This window comes from Lissotriton helveticus, chromosome 10 (genome assembly GCF_964261635.1).
Source record: "Lissotriton helveticus chromosome 10, aLisHel1.1, whole genome shotgun sequence".
NCBI lineage: Eukaryota > Metazoa > Chordata > Amphibia > Caudata > Salamandridae > Lissotriton > Lissotriton helveticus.
The window spans coordinates 494,709,161-494,736,898 of NC_136071.1; the positions used below are offsets into that span (position 1 = coordinate 494,709,161).

Genomic DNA, 27,738 nt, shown 5'->3' on the forward strand with positions numbered 1-27,738 from the left:
AATCATGCACCCTTGCCAATTCTAATATTGAATTCCTTACTTTCCCCATTCTTGCAACCAGGCGACGGGAGGTTGTATCCACGGTCTGATTCATAACACAGTTAAAGTCTCCCATGACTATTAAAATTCCCTGAAATTCAAGTAAATTAAGCATTAGTGTAGTGAAAACCAAAGGGTCATCCGTATTAGGCCTGTAGATCACTGCTAGAACATATTTAGTATTGTAAATAACCAATTGGGCAATAGCCCACCTTCCTCCCCCGTCTGCCATAGTCCGTTCGATTTTATATCCCAAAAAATGTACTGGCAAATATGGCCACTTCCCTATTGAAACACTTGGAGTAGAACAGATCACAGTACTATACCCTAGTTGATTAAGTAGTGCCATGTCTTTAAATGCTATATGCGTTTCTGGAACCAAAAAAAAATGAGGATGATACATCTTTAACTCCTCTCTAACAAGTTATCTTTTACGAGCAGCGTTTAGCCCAGCTACATTCCAACATAAAAAGTTCATCACTGCCATTTATAATAACCAATATCTCAATTAGTGCCAACTTCCAATTCCTATTAAAGTCATCCCCCCTCTCAGAAGAAAAAAAATCTTGTTTAAATCCTCTGCTTTAACCCTACACCCAGTATCCCTCGCCACCATCCCTCCCTTCTCTCCCACCCCGTGAATTGAGAAAGGAATCACACCCCGAATACTGTCTTAGAGACAGCCTTCTTAGGAAGTTCGGATGCAGAGTGTCTCTCCAGCCATACACTAACAAAAAAAAAACCTTCTTCCAAGGCATATAGACAGCTATGTACTAACCAAATAACAGAAGATCTCTCATCTATCTCTCAAGAAAAGTAATTGAGAGATTAGACCGCATCTTCGCGATATGGGGTGTGCCTGCGACCTTAAAGTCTTACGACATGCAGTAGTGTCCCATCCCCTGACAAAGTGGAGGGGGAAGGCGCGCCTAAGGCTGGAGGTGGGGAGGGAGTAAGGGTTTGGGGACACAAAAATAAAAAATAAAGGTACCTTAATGACCCCACGCCATCTCCCGCTGCATCACACTCTTCCTGCTTCTGGGCACAGGCTCCCAGAATGCACTGCAGCCAATCCTGATGCTGCATGAAAGCAGCGTTGAGATTGGCCTGAGCGCTGGCAACTTGTGCTCCCAGGCAGACTGGGAGCCTGTGCCTGCTCTCTCTAGCCCCAGCAATGCAGCTGGGGCTAGAGAGAGCTTCACTGAGCATGAGTGTTTGGCCGGCCTGAGACGGCCGGCCAAACCCTCATGCACAGTGAAGGGAGTGACCACCACTCCCCCACTAGCAGTGTCATCCCAGGGACCCGCCCCCAAGACTCATTAGCGTCTTGGGGGTGGGGCCAGTGGGACTAAAATAAAGAAATAATGATATAGCTTTAAAACCCGTATTTGTTATCGTTTTAATTGCTGCTGGGGGCAGGGGGGGGGGCGGCGCTCCTCCGCTCTACTGGAGCGGCTGCCGCTGACAACGTCCCACCTTTCAACAGTCGAAAATTCAGAGACTTTCTCAGTCATCCTAATGTGAAGCATCAAAAGACCACCCCTCTTTGACCACAGGCCAATGGCCTTGTCGACCGTTTCATGATCCCTCGTAAGAAAGCTGTTCAGTGTGCTGTACTAGAAAACCTTGATCTTTAAACTGTCTTAAAGTCGACCCTTCAAGGTTACCTTTCGACCCCTCACTCAACCACAGCTGAAATCCCTGAAACCTTGATGTTTGGGAAAGCCATGAGACAAGGTTACTTCAACGGACCAACCGAGGATCAAATACTGAGGAAGAAACCCGCATGAGAGACTTGAACTGGAAAAGGAAAATGAAGGCCTGTGCAGACAAGCATCGACATGAAAAAGACGTTACATTAAATTGAGGAGATCGACTGCTTGTTTGTCAGCATAAGAAATGGAAGTCTGATGCTCCTTTTAATGCTGAACCATTTCATGTTGTGACCATCAAAGGACACATGGTGAATACCCGACATCCTGGGATGTCCATTACGCAAGATTCCTCACATTTCCGACATGTGGCTCTTCGTTCTTCAGACACTGATGTCAATGTAGAGACTGGATCTGAAGGACAAGTGAAGACCCCTGGCGGCTGTTGTTCTTTGGTCACCAATGCAGGTCATGGACACCTCTACTGCTTGTCCCCGTTTCCAAAGACATGGTTGGGGCATGTAATCAAAGCACCATGATGATTGTCATTGGCGAGTACCCAGGCTGGGGAGGACGCTGTAAACGGCAGGATACCCTCGCGGGTGATAGTGCGCTCTTCAAATCTGCTTAAAATACAAACATGGTTTGTAAGTAGGGGGGTTACCCAATCATAGTCACTTGGACCTGGGTTGAATAGTTACAAAGAAGAGGGGGTCCCAGTGTGGACAAAAACAACAATAGACACAATTTGCAAAATTCAATTAATTAGTCAAAAAACAAACGTTGGATCCACAGAGTTTTATTCACTGAGGGATCAAATGTAATGAATACAAAGGCAATTAAATAGCTGTATTAAAGGTTATACAGTGCCCCGGGAGGGAGGAAGGAAGTGATAAAAGTGAGGATAAGGTAGTGGCGGGATTGTGTGACAGTAAAATCAAACATTTGAAATTACGTAAAGCTGTGATTCGTCTAACAGCAAATGCCAAAACGGCTAATAGTAACCAGAATTATTGGTAGGCATATTCCACATGGTATATTAGATATACATAGTTCAGGCGTGGAATTGCCACAGGAAGAACAACAGTCGACGTTTCGACCCTCTTATCAATGCAGGGGAGGTTGAGATCCTTGCTGTGGGGTCTTCATCAGGACCAAGGGGTTGGGGCAGGTAACCTAATGTATAAAGGGAAAGTAAACTAAAATTACAAATAGAGGGGTACAATTCCTGCCTCTTAAATTATCACAATGGTAGTTGGTATAGAGAAGCTAATAGTTGAGAATCTAGTTGAGGTTATTACTAGGATAAAGTGTATATAACGGGATGTTTGGCTCCTAGACAATTTAGTCGCTGTAAACACAGTAATGTGAGACAATAGTTATTGCAAAAATTACAATGGTATGGACCGCATTAGTAAAGAAGGACAGTATAGTCTGACTTACGACTGATTAAAGGAAGGACTCGAGTATCGAGATACAAAATAGGGCACGGTTCAAGGAGGTGAAACATGGCACAAAGCTAACGTGACAAAGTGGGTAGCTAATAAGACCAGCGCGTCAGGATATTATATCACAGGCAAACATACCACACGGTTAGCAGTACTTCAAGGGGTCAGAAATTGATTGAGGCGTCGTCAGGGTATGGCGGCACCTAAGTAGTAATCATAAAACTTCATGAGGAACTAAGAAAAAACGATGCGGTAATGGTAATTTTAAGACAAAAACGAGGCTTACCGATCGTTGAGCGAGACACTCGCTCGTTGCTATTTAAGTAAGGGACGTCACAGGGATTGAATCCGAAGTTAATCTGCTGGAACAAGACAGGAAAAGGGAGTGACCTGCAGTTTAAAGGTAACCAAGAAGGCAAAGAGTATAAAGGACCATGTGGTTTGCTCCTTTCTATCCTCTGAGACCCAACCAACTATTACCTCCTTGTGGAACTTGCCACCTGTCACTGGTCATTTCAAATGTGGGAACTGTAAAGCTTGTGACTCTGTAATCCAAACCAAAGAATTCCAACAGCACCATCTTACAGTCAAGCTAAAATCTTTTAGCAACTGTAATTCGAACAACATCATTTATGCTATCGTCTGCCCCTGTCAAAAAATGTACATTGGCCAAACGCAACAAAAAGTCAAAGCTCGTATCTTACAACACATGAGCAGGATCCGCTGCGAGACACTTGGTGCACCACTAGTAGACCATTTTAAGTTGAACTCTCATCTCCCTGAAAGTCTACGATGGGTTGTCATCGAAAAAGCAACTTTGGGACCACGAGGTGGCAATATCTCCGACATTCTCAACACCCGTGAACTTAAGTGGATCTATTTCTTTGATTCAATCACTACTGGCCTTAATGAACATGACAGTTCATTCTCTCAATTAGCCACCCTGCCATGATGAAGTATATCCATTTCTCATCTTCACCCTGGGTGGGTTGATCAATCACCGAGATATCAGTATGCCCAATGGTATTGCCTTAACATCGCCCCTTAAATATGATCAAGTACTGTATGACATGTAGACCAACATGACTTTGCGATGTGCTCTACCCTCATGTTAGAGAGGTACGCCATGCTAATCAATTTTTGATGTTGGATGGACCGTCCGTCTGACTCATGCGTGTCTCAATATCAGTATAACTTACCCAGTGTGTTTCAATGTCAATGACTATGAACTGGCTGTCATAACCTTCTGTCGTATTTTTACTTTTCTGACTGGCGCAATGTGCCTTACCCTCATGTTAGAGAGGTACGCCATGCCAATTTAGCCCCTGTGATTTGTAATTTATTGTACTTGTAATTCTGAATTTTATTTACATTTACCACGCGTTCCATACTTTTAAACATTTTGGGTAAAAGATCCCACGACAACTCCCTTGAGACTGAGTCTGTTCTCTAGCTTCATTGCCTGCCACTGGACCATGTGACTTGATCACCATGGTTACTTTAGTATTCAGGAAACGGAGCTCGCGTTACACTCTCTCGTACCGAGCACCGTGATTAATTCAATCCTAGTGAGTATTACTCCGTCCCTGACAGTAACTACTTAGTGGTTATCTTTGAACTGCAGGTCACTCCCTTTTCCTGTCTTGTTCCAGCAGATTAACTTCGGATTCAATCCCCGTGACGTCCCTTACTTAAATAGCAACGAGCGAGTGTCTCGCTCAACGATCGGTAAGCCTCGTTTTTGTCTTAAAATTACCATTACCGCATCGTTTTTTCTTAGTTCCTCATGAAGTTTTATGATTACTACTTAGGTGCCGCCATACCCTGACGACGCCTCAATCAATTTCTGACCCCTTGAAGTACTGCTAACCGTGTGGTATGTTTGCCTGTGATATAATATCCTGACGCGCTGGTCTTATTAGCTACCCACTTTGTCACGTTAGCTTTGTGCCATGTTTCACCTCCTTGAACCGTGCCCTATTTTGTATCTCGATACTCGAGTCCTTCCTTTAATCAGTCGTAAGTCAGACTATACTGTCCTTCTTTACTAATGCGGTCCATACCATTGTAATTTTTGCAATAACTATTGTCTCACATTACTGTGTTTACAGCGACTAAATTGTCTAGGAGCCAAACATCCCGTTATATACACTTTATCCTAGTAATAACCTCAACTAGATTCTCAACTATTAGCTTCTCTATACCAACTACCATTGTGATAATTTAAGAGGCAGGAATTGTACCCCTCTATTTGTAATTTTAGTTTACTTTCCCTTTATACATTAGGTTACCTGCCCCAACCCCTTGGTCCTGATGAAGACCCCACAGCAAGGATCTCAACCTCCCCTGCATTGATAAGAGGGTCGAAACGTCGACTGTTGTTCTTCCTTTGGCAATTCCACGCCTGAACTATTTATATCTAATATACCATGTGGAATATGCCTACCAATAATTCTGGTTACTATTAGCCGTTTTGGCATTTGCTGTTAGACGAATCACAGCTTTACGTAATTTCAAATGTTTGATTTTACTGTCACACAATCCCGCCACTACCTTATCCTCACTTTTATCACTTCCTTCCTCCCTCCCGGGGCACTGTATAACCTTTAATACAGCTATTTAATTGCCTTTGTATTCATTACATTTGATCCCTCAGTGAATAAAACTCTGTGGATCCAACGTTTGTTTTTTGACTAATTAATTGAATTTTGCAAATTGTGTCTATTGTTGTTTTTGTCCACACTGGGACCCCCGCTTCTTTGTAAAATACAAACATAACATACTGCCCCACGATATACTTGTTCATTTCTTTAACTTCTTCTGTGCTCATGACGAGCTCAGCTCGTCATGAGGCACGGTGGCCGTGTGCACCTGACGAGCTGAGCTCGTCATGACACGCGCGGCACTCACACGCGGGGCTAATTCCCCCGCGGTGTTGAGCGTTCCATTAAACGGACGTGGTCATGACGAGCTCAGTTCGTCATGAGCACAGCGCCACCGTGCAGCATGACGAGCTGAGCTCGTCACAAGCATGGTGGCACTGCGCGCGCCCCCCTCCCCCCAGCGACGCAGGGGAATTAGCCCCGCGGCGAAGGGGTTAAGGGAAGTTTACACTGATCCAGCAGTGCCACACTTGTTCCATGTCTATGAGGGAAGCCTGAGTGGTCTTGACCAGTGCTTTTATTTCTGATGCACGCATACCAAGAAAGGCATGACTTGCCGCTGCCTGTGCTGTGCCTGTTTTTTGTATGAACGAAGCTTAGAGTGATCATTTTCTTCACCGTGTCGTATTCTAAAAAACTATTTCAAGAGATTGTAAACAGTGATTAAATAGCTGTATGCTAGAAACTAAGAAGGAAAAGGCATTAAACATGAAAATATTGCCCAGATATGTTTCAGCAGTAATGATGTTGGTATATATATATATATATATATATATATATATATATATATATATATATATATATATATATATATATATATATATATATATATATATATATATATATATATTCACTGAAAAAACCATAGGTTATAGACCATATATAGTTAGGAATTAGCATTTAAAAAACCTTATTTTACTCACACAAAACCATTGAAATTCCATATATAGTTAGTTGCACTAACTATATATCGCGCACCTGCAATCCACTGCTGATCATGTCACATATTACATCATTCATGACATGGTCAGTGACATCACTGATGACATCACTGATGACATCTCAAATGACATCACTGATGACATCACTGATGACAACATCCAGTGACTGTATGTTTCTGTAAAGTTAAAATATGTCTTACATATTGAAGAATGAGTGGATGTATAAGTGTCTGGATGAAGGATTTAGTAGGTGCGTGACTGACTGTATGAGTGAGTGATTAAATGTGTCTCACTGAATGCATGGGTTAGTGACTAAACTGTCTTAATTTGTGCATCATTATGTCTGTTGTTCTGTAAACTGCTGCATGTGTTGATCATTAGCTATACGAGAGGCTATATGTGTTATTAATTGGTTGCCCAAGTATTTCTATGGGAGATTGAGTTTGTGTGGGGGTGGCTGGAAGGTGTGTGACTCTATGCATAGATGTGTGAACAGTTTATTCACTAGGTGTATGAGTTCAAGAGTGCATGTGGAAACAGCTACATGGGCAGTTGACTGTGTGCATGAGTGTATTGATGAGTGAATGGATATCTCAATGCTACATGTCATAGTAAGTACATATGTAAAACACAGTACATGTGAGAGTTGGCATATATAAATAACTGTGCATGAGAGCCACCGAATGAGTGAGTGGTTGTATCGATCATTGTGAACTTGTATCAGGGATTGTATAAGAGAGTAAATATGTGTTAGTATATGTTTCAATAAGTAAGGTGTGTTTAACTGTATAGTTGAAGAAATGGAGATGAGATTGTTTCTTTGCATGACTGACTGGGTGTGTGAGTAACTCCATGGATGAGTGGCAGTGTGTGAGTGTCTGTATACACTGAGTGTATCTAAGGTTATATTAGAGTCTGAAGAGGTTTATCGTATTAGCACAAGAATGATGTCAAATGAGATGTCATCAGTGATGTCATCAGTGATGTCATTTGAGATGTCATCAGTGATGTCATCAGTGATGTCACTGACCATGTCATGAATGATGTAATATGTGACATGATCAGCAGTGGATTGCAGGTGCGCGATATATAGTTAGTGCAACTAACTATATATGGAATTTCAATGGTTTTGTGTGATTAAAATAAGGTTTTTTAAATGCTAATTCCTAACTATATATGGTCTATAACCTATGGTTTTTTCAGTGAATTTTCAAGGTTTTGTAAATGCTAATTCCTAACTATATATGGTCTATAACCTATGGTTTTTTCAGTGAATTTCAATGGTTTTTTAATAGCAAATATCATAAGCTGTCGAATGTCAAGTACGTGGTAAGTGAAAACATTTTCGTGTTTATGCACACTGATCTGCTTTGAATGGTGCCCCCCCCCCTCATTTCTATTAGGAGTACTCTCTCTTTGCAGATAGTGAAAGGTAGTTAACGCAGGTCTTTGCCCCCATTGTAATCCGTCGTGCCTGCTTCTCTCTCCATTTGATTGATTGTTATCCAAGTATTTACTGTTTTAGAATTAGTTCTCTTTGGTTCATTCTCTATTTACAAACAAACACAGAGTTGCAATACTCTGTTTAGTCTTTGCAGATAACGAAAAATCGTGTAAAAAAAAAAGAAAGGGAATCGAGCAAAATCAGTAGGCCACTAATGGGATCTCTTTTTGACCTCGCTAAAATAGAAACATTAGGAACAACCCCTCATGACAAATACAAAACTAGTGAGATGAACTGAACTCCACACAATGATGGCTGCAAAACAGCTCGGCTCCGCCACCCACCCCGCCCAAAATAACGATAAAGAATGGCTGCCATGATTGGTTGCGGAATGACCACGACGGAGCTACGAAATGGTGCTGCTCTCATGCTAACCCCAGCTTCAGTCTGAAACATCCAGAAACACTGTAGACTACCAATTCGATCAGTTCCGGTAGCGCCCCAATGTAACCCGGTAGAGAAAACTAGCTCTCCCCTCTTTGACTGATGGTTCTTGTTGCCTGTCCCTTCTGTTGTCATTTAACAGAACTATTTAGCCTGCTGAAAGGGGTTGTGTTCCGACCGCTGGTTGGTGGAGACATTTTGACTATATTCTGTACCTGCGTTGTCGCGTAATGCGTCATATGACGCGCCGCGTTAGTGCATCCGGAAGTCATCCGGGGCGCGCAGCGCGTAACGTAAGCATAACAAGTCATGTGACTTGTTAATAAAACTTTTCATTGGTTCATTTTACTTTTCTTATTGTAATGATGAAAGGCTTGGTCATATGACCTAAAAATTACGCTTTTCATTACTTCCGAACATTATTTTTTCTTAAATATATGTTATAATGTTCCAGGCTAATGTACTTTCCCGGAAATTTTACAACTGTCCTGCAAGTAAAATATATTCTTTTTTCGAGAAAAAGAGCGTTTCTTCGTCCCATGACGGAGCCGTTGAGCAAAAGAGGGTCGACCTGCTGTCTTAGTCGCCGATACGCCTGAATATGAGATTCTTATCGATCACTTTATGTTGCAGGAATAGAAAACACAACAGCCCTTGACCATTTATCTTTACTGCGTTCCTTCGTATTATACCTTTTACCCTTCATGTAATTGGTCTGCTTTATTTCACTTGCCTTTTAATGATTCTAAAACAGTCACTATTATTAAAAACTTTACCAATGTATATACTACTACCATGTTTTCTTTTAAAAACCTTTATTGTGAAAATTTCATTATACAAATACGAGCCTATAACCACGTGGGCCTGCCACAGAGCAAACTGTAATCGTATATGATGAATAGACATTTACACTGTAGAGGAACGTAACGGGCGGGCCATTAGGTTGCAAGAACTAAGGTGTCTAACAGTTACGGAATCGGTGGACGTACATTTTATAATTAAAATACGACAGGGCCAGTTACAATAAAATTATCTAGATATACATTTGCGGGCAAGTACCATGGGTGACGTTAATTCGAACTTTCAACAGTACAGTAATCAATAACACATCAGAACTTAATATCAATAGGGATGTCGAAATATTCAATCAATTCTCGTCCCCGCCCGCCATGTGCTTCAAAACTGCATACGTATCTCGTGATTTCAAGGTTCTGCAACCAGTACACAACAAGGAGTTACGAGTCCCATTTATTCCGGCGCCATTTTGGGCGAGGACGGGCAGGTCCAGGATATAGTCAAAATGTCTCTACCAACCATCGACTATGATGATGTTCATATGCTGTATTTATTAGAGTAACACTCATCTGTCCACATGAAATTAATTTGCCACAATCTAAACATGTCATTTTAATCTTTCCAAAGTTCTTCTAAATATTTGGGACCGTTTCCCTTGCCTCTGAAGCTCTCAGTGCCACTTCTTTGATGAATGTACTAGCAGGTCAGGGGTTCTCCTCCAAATCTCTCTTTTATGCAGCACTATAATTAATTGGTGCCACCTCTCCATATGACGATGCATGGTATAGTTACCACAACTATATTTTTTTTCGGTTCCTCTGGAGAGTTCATCGTGGCAGATGAAGCGTGTAACGTACCGGGCATTTACCTTTTTTTGCATGTACAGGAAAGGAAAAAAAAATCGAGCGTCCGAGTTCTAAGGTGTCCCAGGGCCATTTTGGTGGACCAGGCCCAAATCCAAAGAACAGCCATCTCACAGGCTAATGGGGCGACCCACGCCGAGTTTCAGCATTGTAGGATGACCACACCAGTACAGCAACTTGCTAGACATCACCTCGGTGCCATCCGGATCTCGGCGCCCCACTGCAGATGAAGTGCCTCTCAACTATGAAACCACCACGGTGACATCCGGATCTTGGCGCGTTGTGCTGCCTTCGGCCTATTCGCACATCGGTCCGCTACTGACGCCATCTCACAGGCTAATGGGGCGACCCACGCCGAGTTTCAGCATTGTAGGATGACCACACCAACTTGCTAGACATCACCTCAGTGCCATCCGAATCTTGGCATCTCAACGCCTAGTGGTATCTTCCATACAAAAAATATTGTTACGCTGCCTTTGGCCCCATTCGCACATTAGTCCGCAACTTAGACATCACCTCGGTGCCATCCGGATCTTGGCATCTCAGCGCCTTGTGGTGTCAGTCAGAAAATATTGTTGCGCTGCCTTTGGCCCCATTCGCACATCGGTCCGCTACTGACGCCATCTCACAGGCCAACGGGGCGCCCCACGCCGACTTTCAACATTGTAGGATGGCCACAGAAGTGCGACAACTTACTAGACACCACCTCGGTGCCATCCGGATCTTGGCGCGTTGTGCTGCCTTCGGCCTATTCGCACATCGGTCCGCTACTGACGCAAACTCACAGGCCAACGGGGCGCCCCACGCCGACTTTCAGCATTGTAGGATGGCCACACCAGTGCTGCAACTTGCTGGACACCACCTCGGTGCCATCCGGATCTTGGCGCGTTGTATTGCCTTCGGCCTATTCGCACATCGGTCCGCTACTGACGCCGCCTCACGTGCCAACGTATTTTCTCCGCATTTTATACCCTATGCCGCATAACAGGTCATGTGACTTGTTTATAAAACTTTTCATTGGTTCATTTTACTTTTGGTTTCCGAATGATGGAAGGCTTGATCATATGACCTAAAAACAACACTTTTCATTGGATGAAAACTTTTTTTTTCCCCCAAACGATGAAAGCCCCACCTTGTTTCTGGATGTTTCAGACTAAACTGGCGTCAGCATGAGAGCACCACCATCTCGTAGCTCCGTCGTGGTCATTCCGCGAGCAATCATGGCAGCCGCTCCCCACCAGAAGCCTGCAGGAGTCGGGGCCCCCAAAACTTTTGATGAATTCTCAAGGCGGAGGGGACGCTTTCGAGAATGGGGTCCAAGACCTAGCAGACAAGCGTCCGATTTCCAAGGTGTCCCAGGGCCATTTCAGTGGACCACGCCCAAAAAGGAAAGAGCCTGCCGCCATTTTGAGAGTCCTGTGGCAGCCGCCTATCGCTGCACCGCAAGAGTGGGCGCAACTCAGCTGAATGGCGGATTTTGACACAGTGGACCAAAAGCGGACGGAATGGCAACTGAAACGGTAAAGGGGCGCCCCACTAAAACAGATGAGACTCCACCTGGAGAGGCCCGTTCACGCCGCCTCCCCCGGGGCGCTCCACGCCGTTATTCGGAGCAGCATTGTAGGATACCAAAACCAGTGCGGCAACTTACTGGACATCACCTTGGTGCCATCGTTCTGCTGCCTTGGAACTATTCGCACAACAGTTTGCTACTGATGACCCACCCCCCGCGACGCCCCACGCCGTTATTTGCTGGGTGGCAACTTACTAGACATCACTTTCGTGTCATCTAGATTTCGGCGCGTTCTGCTGCCTTGGAACTATTCGCACAACAGTGTGCTACTGATGACCCACCCCCCGCGACGCCCCACGCCGGAAATCTGGACGTTGTGCTGCGTTGGGACTATTCGCACAGCCGACCGCTACTTCGTTGTTTTTCCCTAAAAATGTTTATATGTTATTACTATTTTTGTTTTCTTGTATATATTTATAAATTATTAAAGTTTTATAATCTTACTACTTTGTCGGAGTGCTATATATTTTTAATGTGACACATAATTGTAAAAACTTTGATGTACAAAGAGTCATCCCTGGAATCTTCCGCTTCACGCTCGGTCCCCTCCCCAATCACAATACAGGATGGTTTTCAGATAATAGCAACGCTTCTGCTGTGACGGATCTCATCGAGTGTGGGCCTTGATCTACTATAACTCCTTTGAAGAGGGGTGATTCTTTACAGCTGTGGCCATAAACTACATCTGCAGGGCTAGCTGATAGCCTAGGACCGGCCTGGACAATCGTACACAGAGGAAAAGGAGTGTCAGAGGGTGCGGTAGTGAATAGGGCGAAAGGGAGGTGTCGGGCGGGCACAGGGTGTGATTCTCAGGGAAGAGCAGCGCAGATGGGGGGAGGTTTATTACCCATGCATAAGACAGAGAGCGGGGGTGACCACTGCCTGGGTGAGATGCTTGCGAGGGTAGGGAGCCATGCTAAGGATCGACAGCGTGCACAGAGTGGGTCTGGTCAAGGCATCTAAAATGGCTGCCGTGCACGACAAAAGTGTGGCATTTGAAAAAAGACAAGATGGCGCACACAATGTTTTTCAACAATTCCTGATTTCCTTCGAATCGAACGTTAACAGACGTTGGGGCATATTACCAAAGTTAAGCGATATTTATCCCTAACGATGCATTGCAAAGATTTTTTTACCGTCAGAAATTATCGCAGATAAACCTTGCTATTATCAAGGTTTATCGCAAATACGATAAAAAACGAGCGCAATGCATTAATATCGCTGAAAACTCCGCGATATTCATGCATTACCGAGCTAATGCTCTTAGCCATGTTATCCACCTCCCATTGGATAACATGGCTAAGAACTGCTCAGGGCAGCTGTTACTTTTTGGAGATATTCGCGCTTATCTCGAATATTTCCAAAAGTTGATAATAGGAGATAGCGATGTGAGCGACTGTTTCCAGTCGCTAACATCTTGGCATGCCCACTTTGCATGTCATTAGTGATAAATATCACTCACATGCAAAGTGGGACCCAAGATGGTCGCTATCTCCTACTAGCCGTCGCTAACTGGTGTTAGCAACAGCTAGGTAATACAGATATAATTTTATCTCCGCGAAGCGGAGCGCTGTTACAGATATATATCTTGTTTTTGAACGTTAATTTCTCAAAATGCACTGAAGCACATATATTGAGACATAGCAAAGGCACATCGGGCTACCAGTCCCTAATATTTTACCAAGTTTCGTGCAAATCCATTCAGCCGTTCGATTATTATTATTATTATTTTTTTTTTTTGCCCCGCGGGGCCCTTTTAAAACCTCCACATCAAACCTAGGGGGTCAGCGAGGATCTACTATGCCCCCTTATGGTCATTTGCCCCTTCGCTTTGGCCTCCTCTTGTCTCTCGATCCTACCGAGAGACAAGATGGCGGCCGCTACGTACTGTTTGGAATGTTTACAGACACCGGAGAGCCAATCAGCTTCGCTTCGCAAAGCTCCGTAACGCGAAAAGTACGCGAAGCGGTGCGCTGTTACAGATATATATCTTTTTTTGAACGTTAATTTCTCAAAATCCACTGAAGCACATATATTGAGACCTAGCAAAGGCACATCGGGCTACCAGTCCCTACAATTTTGCCAAGTTTCGTGCAAATCCATTCAGCCGTTCGATTATTATTATTATTATTTTTTTTTGCCCCGCGGGGCCCTTTTAAAACCTCCACATCAAACCTAGGGGGTCAGCGAGGATCTACTATGCCCCCTTATAGTTATTTCCCCCTTTGTTTTGACCTCCTCTTGTCTCTCGATCCTACCGAGAGACAAGATGGCGGCCGCTACGGACTGTTTGGAATGTTGACAGACGCCGGAGAACCAATCAGCTTCGCTTCACAAAGCTCCGTTGCGCGAAAAGTCCGCGAACCAGAGCGCTGCCCGGTCCGCTGTTACAGATATATATCTTTTTTTAAACGTTAATTTCTCAAAATCCACTGGAGCACATATATTGAGACCTACAAAAGGCACATCGGGCTACCAGTCCCTACAATTTTGCCAAGTTTCGTGCAAATCCATTCAGCCGTTCGGGCTAAAAGTGAGGCCAACCGCCCTATGGAAAACTCAATGTTAAAAACACGTTTTGGGACCCCCCTTTTTTCTCGGCCCCCACTGGACGAACCCCCCCCCAAATTTTCAAGGGCTGCTCAGAAACAAAATGTGCCATTTTCCTGAAAATTTCAGCCAATTCCGTCCACAAACGCCAAAGTTATTAGACATAGAATTTTCAAAAAACCCATAGAGAAAAAATCCTAACTATATATACCTACTGGCGACCGCCAGTAGGTAATATATATATATATATATATATATATATATATATATTCCTTGCTGCCACAGTTATGTGATTTCGTAACACTGCACCGGCAGATGTAATTATTACCCAATTCAATATTTCTACTTTTATAGTTGCTTTAAGGAGGGAAGGCTGTGCCATTTTTTGTCGGCTTTGAACATGTGCTCTGTTGGTTGGGCGGAGGGCTCGGCAGCTGTCTTGCTAGGCAGTCTGGGCCTTCTTATTAGGAAACAGTGATAATTATAACATCTCTGCAAAAGGGACTGTTGGGAAATAATAAGGTCCTGAAAAATTTGCTTTGCTGTATAAAGTAAACAGTTGTGTGAAGTAACAGTCACAGTTACCGAAATAATATGCGTTTTCCTTAACAAATGTATCTTTAAAGTTCATCCTCTTAAAATTACAATTCGTGTTTCTGGCTCCAAGTGTAGTCGCAGTGGCCTAACAATAGCCCCCACGGTGCCTGGGTGAGGGGGGGAGAGAGGGGGTGCGAGCGCCAGGGCCCCCCTCCAGCCCTGTGCATGGGCGGGCCTGAGATCTCCTGACTGGGTCTGGAGCGTGGTTTGCACCTGTCAGGGGCCCCTCAAGTTTCGTTACGCCAGAGTGTAGTCGGGTAAATTCTTTCGTAGACGGAAGCGGCAGTAGGTGACCGTGAATGAGTTTGCACTTTTTTGATGCTGCCTGAAGAGAAGTAAAATAATGCATGCAGCCTGTATTAAATCACATTTTGTGCAAATTAATTTTTATAGCAAACGTTGACGCACTGATAACTACGCTGAGAAGTCTTTCTTTCCTGTCTTTAGTGTCCATGAATACCTTGGTACTCCACTGGATTAGGTTCCGGTAGCATTGAACGTCATCATCCAGTGATGCTCAACACTGCTCAATACACCAATTCAAAACTCAAGGGGGCAGATTTACAGGCCCCTTGCGCCACTTTTGCGTCACTTTTCTCACGTTTAAAATGTCGCAAAAGTGGCGCAAGGGGCTTGTAAAATCTGCCCCAAGGTTTTTAGCACAGCGCATCATAGCCAAAACTCCTTGTTGTAAACAAACAATATATGAAGCATTTATTGTAAGAGCTTTGAGATGCAGGGTTATTATTCATCGCTCTCAATAAAAGAAAACTAAATTCTGTTCACTTGGCAGAACGAAAATATCAAGGTAAATTTGTAGACATCCCATATTAACCTTAAATGTTAAATTGCACATTTCTAGTGGCAGAAAAAGATTGAACGCTCAATAAGCATTGGTAACCGTAAAATTAAAAATCACTTTAAATCTGAGAGGTTCTTTCTACCGTATTAAAAAAAATCGTGGGCGGTGGATCCTGTGTATGATTCATAAGAGGAAACAGAGACTGTTTACATTACACAGATAGTGAACTCCCAGTTCCCAGAAACAGAGCTAATAAACTTACCAAATGTAATTGTTTATCCGTATTCTTGACTGGCACTGTGTCTGTATAATGTCTTGGCACAGGGCGAATGGTTGTTACTGTGTTGCCAGCTTCTATTTGGAAATCAAACAAAAGTACATGTCATAATAAAGCACGCAAAATGAAATACCCACATAATGGGATAAGTAGCTAAAGATAGTCCGAAACAAACAACTTGCATTTTCAATGTATATACCAAGTTGATCTCCTGCATGACACCCTGGATTTTCTCGAACTTCCTTTTCGGGTTTAACATAGGGTATGGGCTTCCAAATATATTCCATTACACAGTAATCTTCCATATTCGTAATCTTCCCTTGAGAATACCCAACAACCACGTCACTCTCCGGTCCGAGTTCTGTTGTTGGAGAGCATAGCTGCCGGATGTATGACATTACAACGCATGCTTTTACCACGCATGATTTTACATCGCAGTTTTTACAACGCATACCATTACAACGCATAGCGCTTTGGGGTGCTGGATAGTGAATAGTTTAATTTACTATTCCAACTTCAGTCCCCGTGGATAGTAGGGAAGGTGTTGGATAGTAAATTAAATCTATCCCTATCCTAGAGCGCCCCCCAGCGCAATGCGTTGTAATGGTTTACGTTGTAAAAGTTGTGATGTAAAAGCACTGCGTGGTAAAAGTTGCGTTGTAAAGGATGTTTCCCCATAGCTGCCAAGGTTTCAGATTGCTATGTGTGACATTTTCATAATTTAAGTGTAATTATGAGTGACATTTCAAAAACTATGAGTGACACTTTCTTGCGAGCAAAGTCAAGCAACGAAGACGATAGAAACATATTCATATCATAAATGACACCCATTTGAACAAAGGGACTGCGCCAGGAAAGGCACATTTTCACAGCATAAGAAGTCAGTGCAACGGTAGGAGATCATGACTTACACCATCACCTCCAAGTTTTCAGATTGGTTGTGTATGGCATTTCCATTGTTTCAATGCACTTCTGAGTGGCATTGAACTGCAAATGAGTGAAACTGACAGTGATATTGAAAAAGCTAAAATACAAGGATCTTCAAACTATTGAGAAGTGCACAAACTCTGAAGGAAACCCTGGCATCAATGTTCTAAGGATCCCTGACCTTGCGAGAGTCCACCTCGCCAACGCTGTTCCCCGCAGTCCCCCGCGGACCCTGGTGCCTGCAGGTCTCAGTCTCCCTCCCGCCGCCGCAACCGACATCCAGAAGCGGCAGCCGAGTGGAGGGGGACACGAGACTACATTTCCCGCCCTGCCTTGCGGCGGTAGAACGACGTTGACATCGCGCCAGGCGGCGCATAAAGACCGCGTCACCCCCGCGTCGCGGGAGTGCCCGGGGCTAAGCCCGGGCAAAGGGCGGGCCCTCTGTGGCCCTCAGGGGACGGAAGGAGACGGGACGGGACAATCCCTTAACATCGCCAGCATCCTGTGATAAAGAATAAGGTGATTCTGTGTTATTTGATCTCTTACATGAAGATATAATAGCAGCACAAGTGACTACTTTTAAACATTGGTATTTTTCTGACATTCCGGATATTCCTTACACAATGACAAAAGTAAGAAAGACTCCTGTGGCCACAAGATCATCTACCAGGAATAAGACCCTGCCAACCACACCCTTACCAACAATGACAGCTATCGACTTAATGTTACAAAAGACCATTGGTGTAGTTGCTGACACTATTCAAAATACGGAGAGGCGTCTTTCATTGACTCCGAATTTGTGTTTTCCTAACCTTTCACTGCATACTACTGCGAACAATAATACTGCGGATTCCTCTATTAACCTAGAGGAATCTCTTTTGATGCAATCATTTACAGGGCTGCCTAGTGCCCAAAAAAGCATTAGGAAAACTGTACAATTGAATTCACCTATACCAGTAAACAGCCTTGAAGGAAGCCCTTTGCTTATTATTAATTCGGGGGGCAATATATGTTCGCCCCAATCTGGAACTATCTCACTAAACCTACCAAGGGACGTTCATATCGAAAGTTCGCCTATTGTAAATGTAACAGCAGTAGACAAAACGCTATCCCCCATTAAAACAAAGCGTCGACATAGGAAACATTTAAAAACTAAATCTATAGTGAGGAAAATATACAGACCATTAGGCCTTCACAAGCCCTCGGCAAAGGATGTCTGGCTAAACTTCAGGCTGGCTAAACCACTTGCCGGACCTTCTAATTCCTCCACTACATCCATCGTCCAGAGTGCTACAACACAAAATGACCCACAGCCAGAACACACTAAAACTCACATAGAGCAGATGAGTCAGACCGAGTCTAAAAGAGTCAGTTTATCAGATAAAACATACCCAACTGAACTGGAACACTTAATTATATCTCTCTTGCAACCTTTGAGTGATAAAATCACCAGTATAGAGCATACCCTAGAGAAGCTTGAAAAATTGCAAAGAAAGGATATCACAAGTATATTAAAGATTCTTACTGCACCAGCATCTAAGGACAGTTCTATACCATCTAAAAGTAATTTTAAGCAACCGAAGACCATGAATACACAAGTTAAGGATAATACTCAAAGTGAAAGTTCTAACTTGACATCTTCTCTTCCGGTAATTGCTGCAGTTCAAAATATTCCAATATTATGTACACAAACAAATATTGATACAACTGTAGCACTGACCCTGCCTACCTCCTCTGAGAATTTTATATCTGGCAACGAAGAGAGTGAATGGGCCGCAGAAGGTTTATCCCCTGATCCTCTTGATGGCCAGGCTGAGCCTCAAAGGCCAACTACCACAAAAAGCGTAACATTGAATACATGCCCAGTACGAACACCTAAAACGCTACACCCGGAAAAAGTCACTCATATTCATCTCCCCCCTGAATCCCATCGGTACACCATAGTAATGATTGGTGTACCGCGACTTGAAATGGGTAAGACAGAGAGTTATGGGGACTTGAAAAATAAAGTAAGTCATTGGTAAACGACTCATAGACCGATCCCTCCTCATATTAGAGTTACAATAACAAATGTCCGAAGGGTCGACTGGGTGGGCCATAGATTTAAATCTACAGAGGGTGACTGTGTTGTAGTTAAATTTAAGGATGGTCGTGTGGCAAGGTATATAACTGGCTGGAAGGATAGTTCGATCAGCAGCCTGATCCGCACTATGGATCTAAGTTATTTTTACCCACCAAACGACCATTCCTCAAATACAGCGTATTCATGTTTCACTGCAGAACAGGAAAGAACTCCAGATAACTTTAATGTACATCATAATGGAGTAACCTCAAGAAATCATGGTCACTATATTACTGGAGAACAAAGACAGTTTAGGAGGGACATACCCTGGGAGTCCAGACAGGTTAGCAATCAAGGAATTTACCAAGAGAACTGGGATGTACCTCATGGGTCGTACTACTAACAAGATCACCCCCATCCAACACACCCTAGTGCCTACTATAATGTACCCATTACAAATAGGTTTGACGCCTTTTATGATCAGAGCGGCTTGGAGGGGGTCGACTGACTCCATGCTGGCTCAGTCATACCAACGAATGTTGACCTCATACAAAGTCATCATGTTCAAATGAACAATAGGGCTACACATAAACAAGTCACAAAAGTTCCCCCCTTGATGTTCAAACCAGGCAATATTAGTCAGACAGGGACAACTAGAGATAACTCAAAGAACAACAGTACATTATCTGATTTGTCTGAGGCCCACAACCCTCTTCCAACTCATATAGAATTAAACACCTCTAGCATCGAAACTATGGGGGTTATATATACAGAACAACCCAACCCGACACCAGACCTAACCATCAGAGATGCTGTTCTAGAAATAGCGCCAGGTGACTGTAACGTGAGTTTACTCTCCTGGAACATAGCAGGTTTGGCTGACAAAATAGGTGATTCTGCCTGGCTAGCTTTTGTTAAGAAACACACAATTATATGCCTCCAAGAGACATGGTTGGAAGATAAAAATGCCTTCATTGAGGGCTATCAAAGCTTTGTTATACCTGCAGCTCCTTCCACTAGGGGAAGAGCAAAGGGGGGCCTGGCTATTCTCATTAATCTTGGACTCTGTTGTAAAATAAGTACTTGCTATAATGCTAATCGGAACATTCAAATGCTTGAATTGAAGAGAGGCAAACATGTTTTAACCCTGATCAATTTTTATAATGCTATCACCAGCAATGGTGAATGTAACATCTTGACCTTAAATGAGATAATGAGAAAGGGGGCAAGTACATTGTCACGGAAGGTAATGATCGTAGGTGATTTTAATGTACATCCATGCGGTAACCCAGGTGTCTCCTCTATGGGATCCTTGGGGTGTAATAGTGTGGAAGGATTCCATTTTGTCCACACTAGGCGAGGAGTCAATTTAAATGACATGGTGAATGAAAATAATCTAACTGTAGCCATGTCTATGGTTCCTGAGACTAAGGTGTTTGATGTCCCCACATTTAAAGGCTCAGGTCAGGGGTCCTTTATAGACCACATATTATTATCTGCAGACCTTGTAAATTGGGCCTCGAGATTTGTTATTCATACGAGCATTTATAGTGATCATAACCCGATAACTATTAGTTTGGTGGGGTTTTATTTGAGCAGCGAATGACCCGCGAAGACCGGGGAACGTTACGCTGCATAAATGGTAAACGCAGATTGAAGTGGTCAATGGTAAATCAAGTAGATTTGTACACTGAAATAAATAAGCTATGTGGAGAGGAATTAGCAGTATGCATGTCATCACTTACACCTCCTGAGAAAATCTTGGCAGATTTTGAGGCCATAGCGTCAATAGTAGGATCTATGTTGACAGCACCGGTGAGGGGTGAATCCAGAAATACTCCTAAATGGTTTGACCATAATTGTTCTAAGGCAAGCAGAGACCTGAAAAAGGCGTTAAAAATTAAACCTAGAGATCATGGTCAAATTAAAAATATGCGCCTGATTTATAAGAAATCACTAGCTATCCGGAAAAAAGAAATTAAGGCTAGTACCATGGAGTCTCTCCTTGACCAATCAGTGCTGGGGAACAGTAATAAATTCTGGCAAATTATCAACAAACCCTTGTTTGATAATTCTAGTGATATAGCTCTTGGCACTAACATCTCAGCGGAGGACTGGGTCACCCACTTTAGTACAATTTTCAAGAGTAATGAGCAACGGGCAGAAAATGCCTTTTTAATTCCAACTAAGAATTCCCTGTGCTTTTCAGTAAGTGAGGTAGAAAGGGGCATCCAAGGACTAACTAATAACAAGGCTCCTGGCCCGGATGGCTTGCCACCGGACCTTTTTAAATCTAGTATCTCCTTTTGGGCCCCAGTTCTCACTGCCGTAGTAAACGCAGCTGGGATCTCGGGGTGCCCAGGGGCGTGGGGGTTATCGACCATAGTCCCAGTATTTAAAAAGGGCGACCGCAGCAGCCCGTTATGCTACAGGCCAATTTCTCTAATTAATTCTGTAGCTAAAGTGGTAGGTGGTATAATCTTGAACAGGTTAACCACATGGGCAACTGATAAAAATATTTTATCCCCTATTCAATATGGCTTCAGACCTGGTCATTCGACAATTACACAATGTCTGAACCTATATTTGATCTTAAGTAAATATACCCTGGCCAAGCAAGGAACTGTCTATATGGCCTTTATGGACTTATCGTCCGCCTTCGATTGTGTGGATAGAGGAAAATTATGGGCTACCCTGTTAAAGATGGGCGTAGAAAAGAATTTAATTAATCTTCTGGTTGACCTACACACCGACACAAGAGCCAATGTTCGTTACACCCAAGATTTGAAAGTAACGGAGGAATTTAGAATAAATCGGGGTGTTCGACAGGGGTGTATACTGGCTCCATTCCTCTTCAACTTGTACATTAACGAGTTGGAGGAGTACTTGCTAAAAACAGGAGCCGATTACCCCCTTGTAGGCCGCAAGGGAGTCCCTGTGCTGCTCTACGCAGACGATACGGTCCTTATTTCTAGGACAGCAAATGGTCTCCAGAAACTTTTAAATTCTTTCTTTGACTTCATGGAGTCAAGAGGCCTAAGCATTAATAACTCTAAGTCCTATGTTTTGAAAACAGGCCAGGGTTCTCGAAAATCTAATCTTTTTTGTATAAACGGGGAAAAAATTCCTACCACTAATACTTTTTCATACCTTGGGGTCCTCCTTGATCACAAGCTATCCTGGGGCCCTGCTGTCTGCAAAAAGAAGGGTGAGGTAATACGTGTTAATGCGGCCATACTTGGATTTGCGAAACAAATTGGCAATAGCCCGGTGGCAGCTTTGCTTAAACTATATCAGGCAAAAAGTGTCGCCGTTGCCTGTTACGGAAGTGAGCTCTGGGGTTATAACAAGATGAAGGACCTGGAGGTCACAGAAAATAACTTCCTGAAGAAAATATTGAGGCTGCCAAGGGGAACTGGAAACTTCTCGGTACATGAGGAGTTGGGTGTACCCTATTTAAGTGACAGAATAGCAGTGAACCCCGTATTGTGCTGGCTGAATTGCTGGCTTAACAAGGACATACCCTTCACTCATGAAATACTAAAAGAAGCCTTAACATCGGATGGAAGGTTTAAAGTTCCATGGCTGAAGTACATAAATGATTGCCTGATTGCAATCGGCCGGCCAGATCTGTTTTTAACCCCAAACCTCATTACCAAATCTGATGTTATTTTTGTAAAAAATGCCATGATGACAACCAGGTATACTGCCAGGGAGGAGGTTGAGTTGCAGAAGGACAGTGTAAGGAAACACGTTTTACTTAAAACCTGTCTACAAACGGAACCATATCTATCATGGCCTATGACCGGCTATGAACTTTATCTGTTAACAAGGTTCCGTTTTGACCTGTTCCATCTCCCACTGGCAGTACCAAGTGGGGCCCATCGGGGTGAGGTGTTGCCAGCTTGCGGCTGCGACGGAAAGTCTCCGCAAGACCTGGCACACTTTTTATTTTTCTGTCCTTATTATATAACACCCCGGCAGCTATATTTAAAGCCTTGCCTTAAAAAACTGAATTTGCACAGATAAAACCAGCACTTTATTACCTCCAATTATTGAAATGCGATTGCACTTTATTTGTCTGTAGTTTCCTGAAACTAGCAATCACCTTCAGGAAAAGTATGGAGGGATAATTATGCTGCTAATGCCCTAGGCATTTTTAATCTTTTATTGCATAGAAATTATTTATATATTTTTAAACTGTTTTATGCTGCCTGTTGCTTCTGTCTTTTACATTGTCTGAAGAAACTTGTGCTTTACAAATGAATTATCCGGACTGTTTTTTCACTGTTTGTTGATGAACTGTTCTTTTATGATTGTAATGTTTACAATCGAATAAAGATATTTGATTTGATTTGAGAAGGTTCAGAAATTACTTGAAACTAATGTAAAACTCCTGAAAACCGCTTTCTGAGTTGATTATATAAAACAGTTGAGGCACTATTGTTCATCTTAAGTAACTCTGCTGTATCAGCCAGTATAGACAGAGCTGAAGGAGACGTGTTTTGCATATGTTGCACTCTCTGTCCATTTAAGCTTGCTGCCATAATTATTTTTTATCCGAACAAAAATCATGAGTTTAACCCAGCACACCCACGCACGCCCGACAGGCCTACAAATAGACTAAAATAATCACCCCATATATTTACTGACCTGCTGCCTCGAGACTGGCGGCGGAACAGCAACAGAAGGGAAAGCTGCAACCTGTAACATCCGTGTCTCAGGGGTAAAATCACCATGGTCTCATTTGTCTGATGTACCCAGTGGGCGCTAACAATACCAAGTGACACAAGGGCAGTAGTTTCGGCGTCATTGAAGCACTGGGCCGGCCCGCCCATCCAGCGCCCATTTATCCACTGACACTGACTCACTCACTGACCGGACACTACCTCAGTTTAGAAATATAGAGCTTAATGTAATAAATAAAACAAGACCAAAGCGACAAAAAAACAGTCAGTAGATCAGAGTCATGAATTTTTAAAGAATAAACTGCAATATTTGCGCCTAAAAACATAAAGCGCCATGCCCCGCCTATCTAGTCATGATGGACCGGCCAAAGTAAAAAGGTTAGGCCAACCATGATGGAGCGGGGTTGGATAGAGTCCCAGAATGAAAAGTATTACCTTCTCAAATTTTTGTACCAAGAGTCCAGTTTGCAAAGAGTCCAAAAGCTTGATTTTAAGAGCCCATGAGCAACACCAAGGATCCAGGACGTGTGAGGCACCACTTGGGGTTCAGGAAGTCGCTGCAGCTGGGTCCTGGATGTGGCTGGGGAGCCTTTTATGTCCTAGAGGCTCAGATCAGGAGGCCTGCACATTAGCCCTTTGAGTCACTCTGTGATCCTGGGTTCAGGAGGAAGTTGCAGGTCGAGTTCTTCTATCCCAAGGCAAGAGAGCAGCAGGCAGAAGGTCAGTACAGCAGGGAGCAGTTCCTTTAAAGCAGCAGTCCAGCTGAGTGGCAGTCCTTGTAACAGCACAGCAGTCATTCTTCCTGACAGAGTATCTACAGGTCCAGACGTGCACTGAAGAGTTAGTGTCTGAGGCCAGCTTTTTATACCCAGGTGCTCTGGTTCTGGAAGGTGGGAGATGCTTCTGGACAGTGTCCTTGAATTGCATGGGACTCGTTACCTCCCCTATCCTGACTCCACGCTGACTGCAGTAACAACGTGGGGTCGTTAGGCCTTTTGTGTGAAGGCAGAGCACAGGTTATTCGGTTGCAAATGGAGCTGTGCTAAACTCCACCCCACCCCATTCTGCCTGCAGTTGGTCCATTCAGGCACACCTAATCCCATTATTGTGCAACTGTCTGGAAGGAATTCACAAAGTCTGTCAATTATGCCCAGTCATGTGACCTTAGACGGGATACAGGCACCAAATGGCTGAGGCAAAAAAACACCAACTTTCTAAAAGTGGCATTTTCAGAACTGCAATTTAAAATCCAACTTCACCATAGGTTAGGATTTTGAATTGTGATTACAGACACCAAATATCTTTTCCCATTTGGAAATGACACTTATACCATTTAATAAGGCCACTCCAATATTATCTGATGGGAGAGATAGGCCTTGCAGTAGTGAAAAATGAAGTTGAGAGTTTTTCACTACCAGGACACGAAAAACAAAAAAGTACATCTCCTACTTTTTAAATACAATGCACCCTGCCCTCTGGGCTGTCCAGGGTCTATCCTAGGGGTAACTTATATTTCTTAAAAAGGAAGATGTGGGCCTGGTAAAAGGTTTACTTTGCTAAGATGAAATGGTAGCTTAAACATCTCACACAGGCTCTGCAATGGCAGGCCTGAGACATATTTAATGGGCAACCAGTGCTGCAGGCCCACCAGTAGTATTTGATATACAAGCAATTGGCATATGTAGTTCAACTTTAATAGGTACTTACAAGTAAATTAAATATCCCAGCTGGGTATAAGTCAATCTAACATGTTCTAAGCAGAGAGCACAAAAACTTTAGCACTTGTGATAGAGCGAAAAATGTGTATCCTATATGGGGTACTTAATAGGGGTGCACTGCAAACACTTGAAGAACGCACTTACATATTTTTCAGTGTTATGAGAGAAATTAGATGTTAGAGGAAACGTGAATCAAGCAACATCTTCCTATGAAATGAATGCATTCCAATGTAACGCTTAATAATTATTGCATAGAACTTGTGATGAAAATGTAACCAATGTAATCTGTTTTTATAGGCCTCCTTAGTGATGTGATCCAGTGATGTATCAATTGTGTTTGTACGCTTCCTATGCTAATGATGGAGTTGCAATATGCATATTAATGTAGTAAGGGGAAATATTCTTATTGACTGCTAATGTTTAATATAATCACCAACGTACATAGCAAGGCAAATTCATTATTTTAGCCTAAGTCGTAGGCCTGAATCTACAGGACATTTTGAAATATCCTAGTTTCTGAAACTAATGTCTAAATTCTCATGTGAGTTTCATAGAATGTTATTTGTTCCATGTTTTGCATTTCAGGTGGACAACGTTTGCTAGTGAAGAGTATGGGTATTGTTTTATTAGATGAGTCGCGGAATGAAGGAGTTCCAGTTAGTTTGGGCTGGAGAAAAGATGAGGTGGAAGGAGGTGCTTTCACACAGGAGAAGGAGAGGGGACCAAGGACGAACTGTTGCAGTGGGGCGTACATGAAGAAGGCAGCGAAAGGTATCGACAGGATGTAAAAGTTTTGTACAGAGCCCACTGTAGAGTGCATGTGAGAAAAGCATTATGGGACATTTTCTGAATACAACTCTGAGTATATGATGCATTGCAGGGAGAGATAGACACCCCATTCCTGCTTGCCTTTCTAGCGGAGAGCACCTGAGTGCTAGCTTGCTTCCTTCCGTGCTTGTGGCGTCATGGCTCAGACTCATCTTATGGTGGAGTGACTTCTTAGGAAGGCTCTACCCACTGGCTCCTTTTCTCTTGCAAACCTCTTCACTTATTTGGCAATTTAGGTATGCCACCTCTAGAGTTAGAATTGGGATAGAAAGAACTAAATGCGGCATTCTGGAGAAGTGCCACTGCAGGGAGACCTGAACTTTTGCTCTCTCATTTCTTGCATAATTGTTATAGAACATAGTGTCCCTTTAATGTTGCACAGCGTGAATATCTTCAGAAGGTTTGGATTTCTCCTGTTTGCCCTGTATTTTTATACTCTTATGCTAATATTCGTGTATGTCCAACTATTTTTGAACTTGTAATAATTTTGACTACCCTTCAACTGATGTTGACTCGGGTTCTTGTGTAGCCTTTATTGAGTTACACTGCGTCTTAATTGTCTTATAAAATTTTACTCTCCTTTACACTTTCATGCTGCTAAAAAGGACCATCAGAAGACCAACACTGGAGCAGAACTGAACAGATGGGCCCAGGCCCTTTCCGTTGGTAGCAGAGGATGCTATTGATCCATCGAACTCTGGTTAGCAGTGGTAAAGTGCACAGAGTTCTAGTTTTTTTTGTCCTCATACCACTATTATATGCAAATAATAGCCTGCCAGCTGATCTATTACTCCCCAGGCTTTTGTGATATTTCAATAGTTCCTGCGCTCGTGCCCTTGCAGCGTCCTGGCTGCACAGACCACCCAGGTGTAATTATTGGACAAAAGGGGTTATACACTTATGTCTCCATCCCAATTCTGGAAGGCCTCCCATATCTTAGATTGTGTATTAGACTCTAGATCACTATCTATTTGCGCCGTTCTTCTTGCTGCACGTATCCAGTCCATCCCTTGTGGCGGGGAAGGTTCAATCCATTTCTTGCAAATTTCTCGCCTAGCAAGAAGGATTAAGTAAAATAGTAAGGCCTGTTTATCCCAGGTAATATTGTTACACGGCTGATCCACTATCCCCAGCGTTACTAGTAGGAGGCTAAACTTTGATGTTGGTGTCAAGAATTTCATTGATTATCTTTTTGACCTCAGACCAGTACTCCTCTAACTGGGGACATTCAAAAAACATATGCTTAACATTTCATTAGTCTCACCATACCTACGGCATTTGGGGGGGGGGGGCATTTTTGTTACAAACTTTGCTAGTTTTTATGGGGTCCAGTACAACCTATTTGCCGTAAAAAAAATTTCCTTTTCAAGTTTGATGGTTTGACTACTTTGTACAGTATCTTGAAGGAGAGCTGCCATACTTTTTGC

At 43.1% G+C, this 27,738-nt stretch overlaps 1 protein-coding gene across 1 annotated transcript in view; it reads right to left on the reverse strand.

Moving 5' to 3' along the window:
- Positions 1-27,738, reverse strand: part of LOC144784302 (LITAF domain-containing protein-like) — a 255,396-nt gene that overhangs the window by 150,651 nt on the left and 77,007 nt on the right. The window contains exon 2 of the mRNA XM_078662998.1: positions 16,074-16,165. The gene's annotated coding sequence lies outside the window, so the exon portion shown is untranslated. The remainder of the gene's footprint in view (positions 1-16,073; positions 16,166-27,738) is intronic.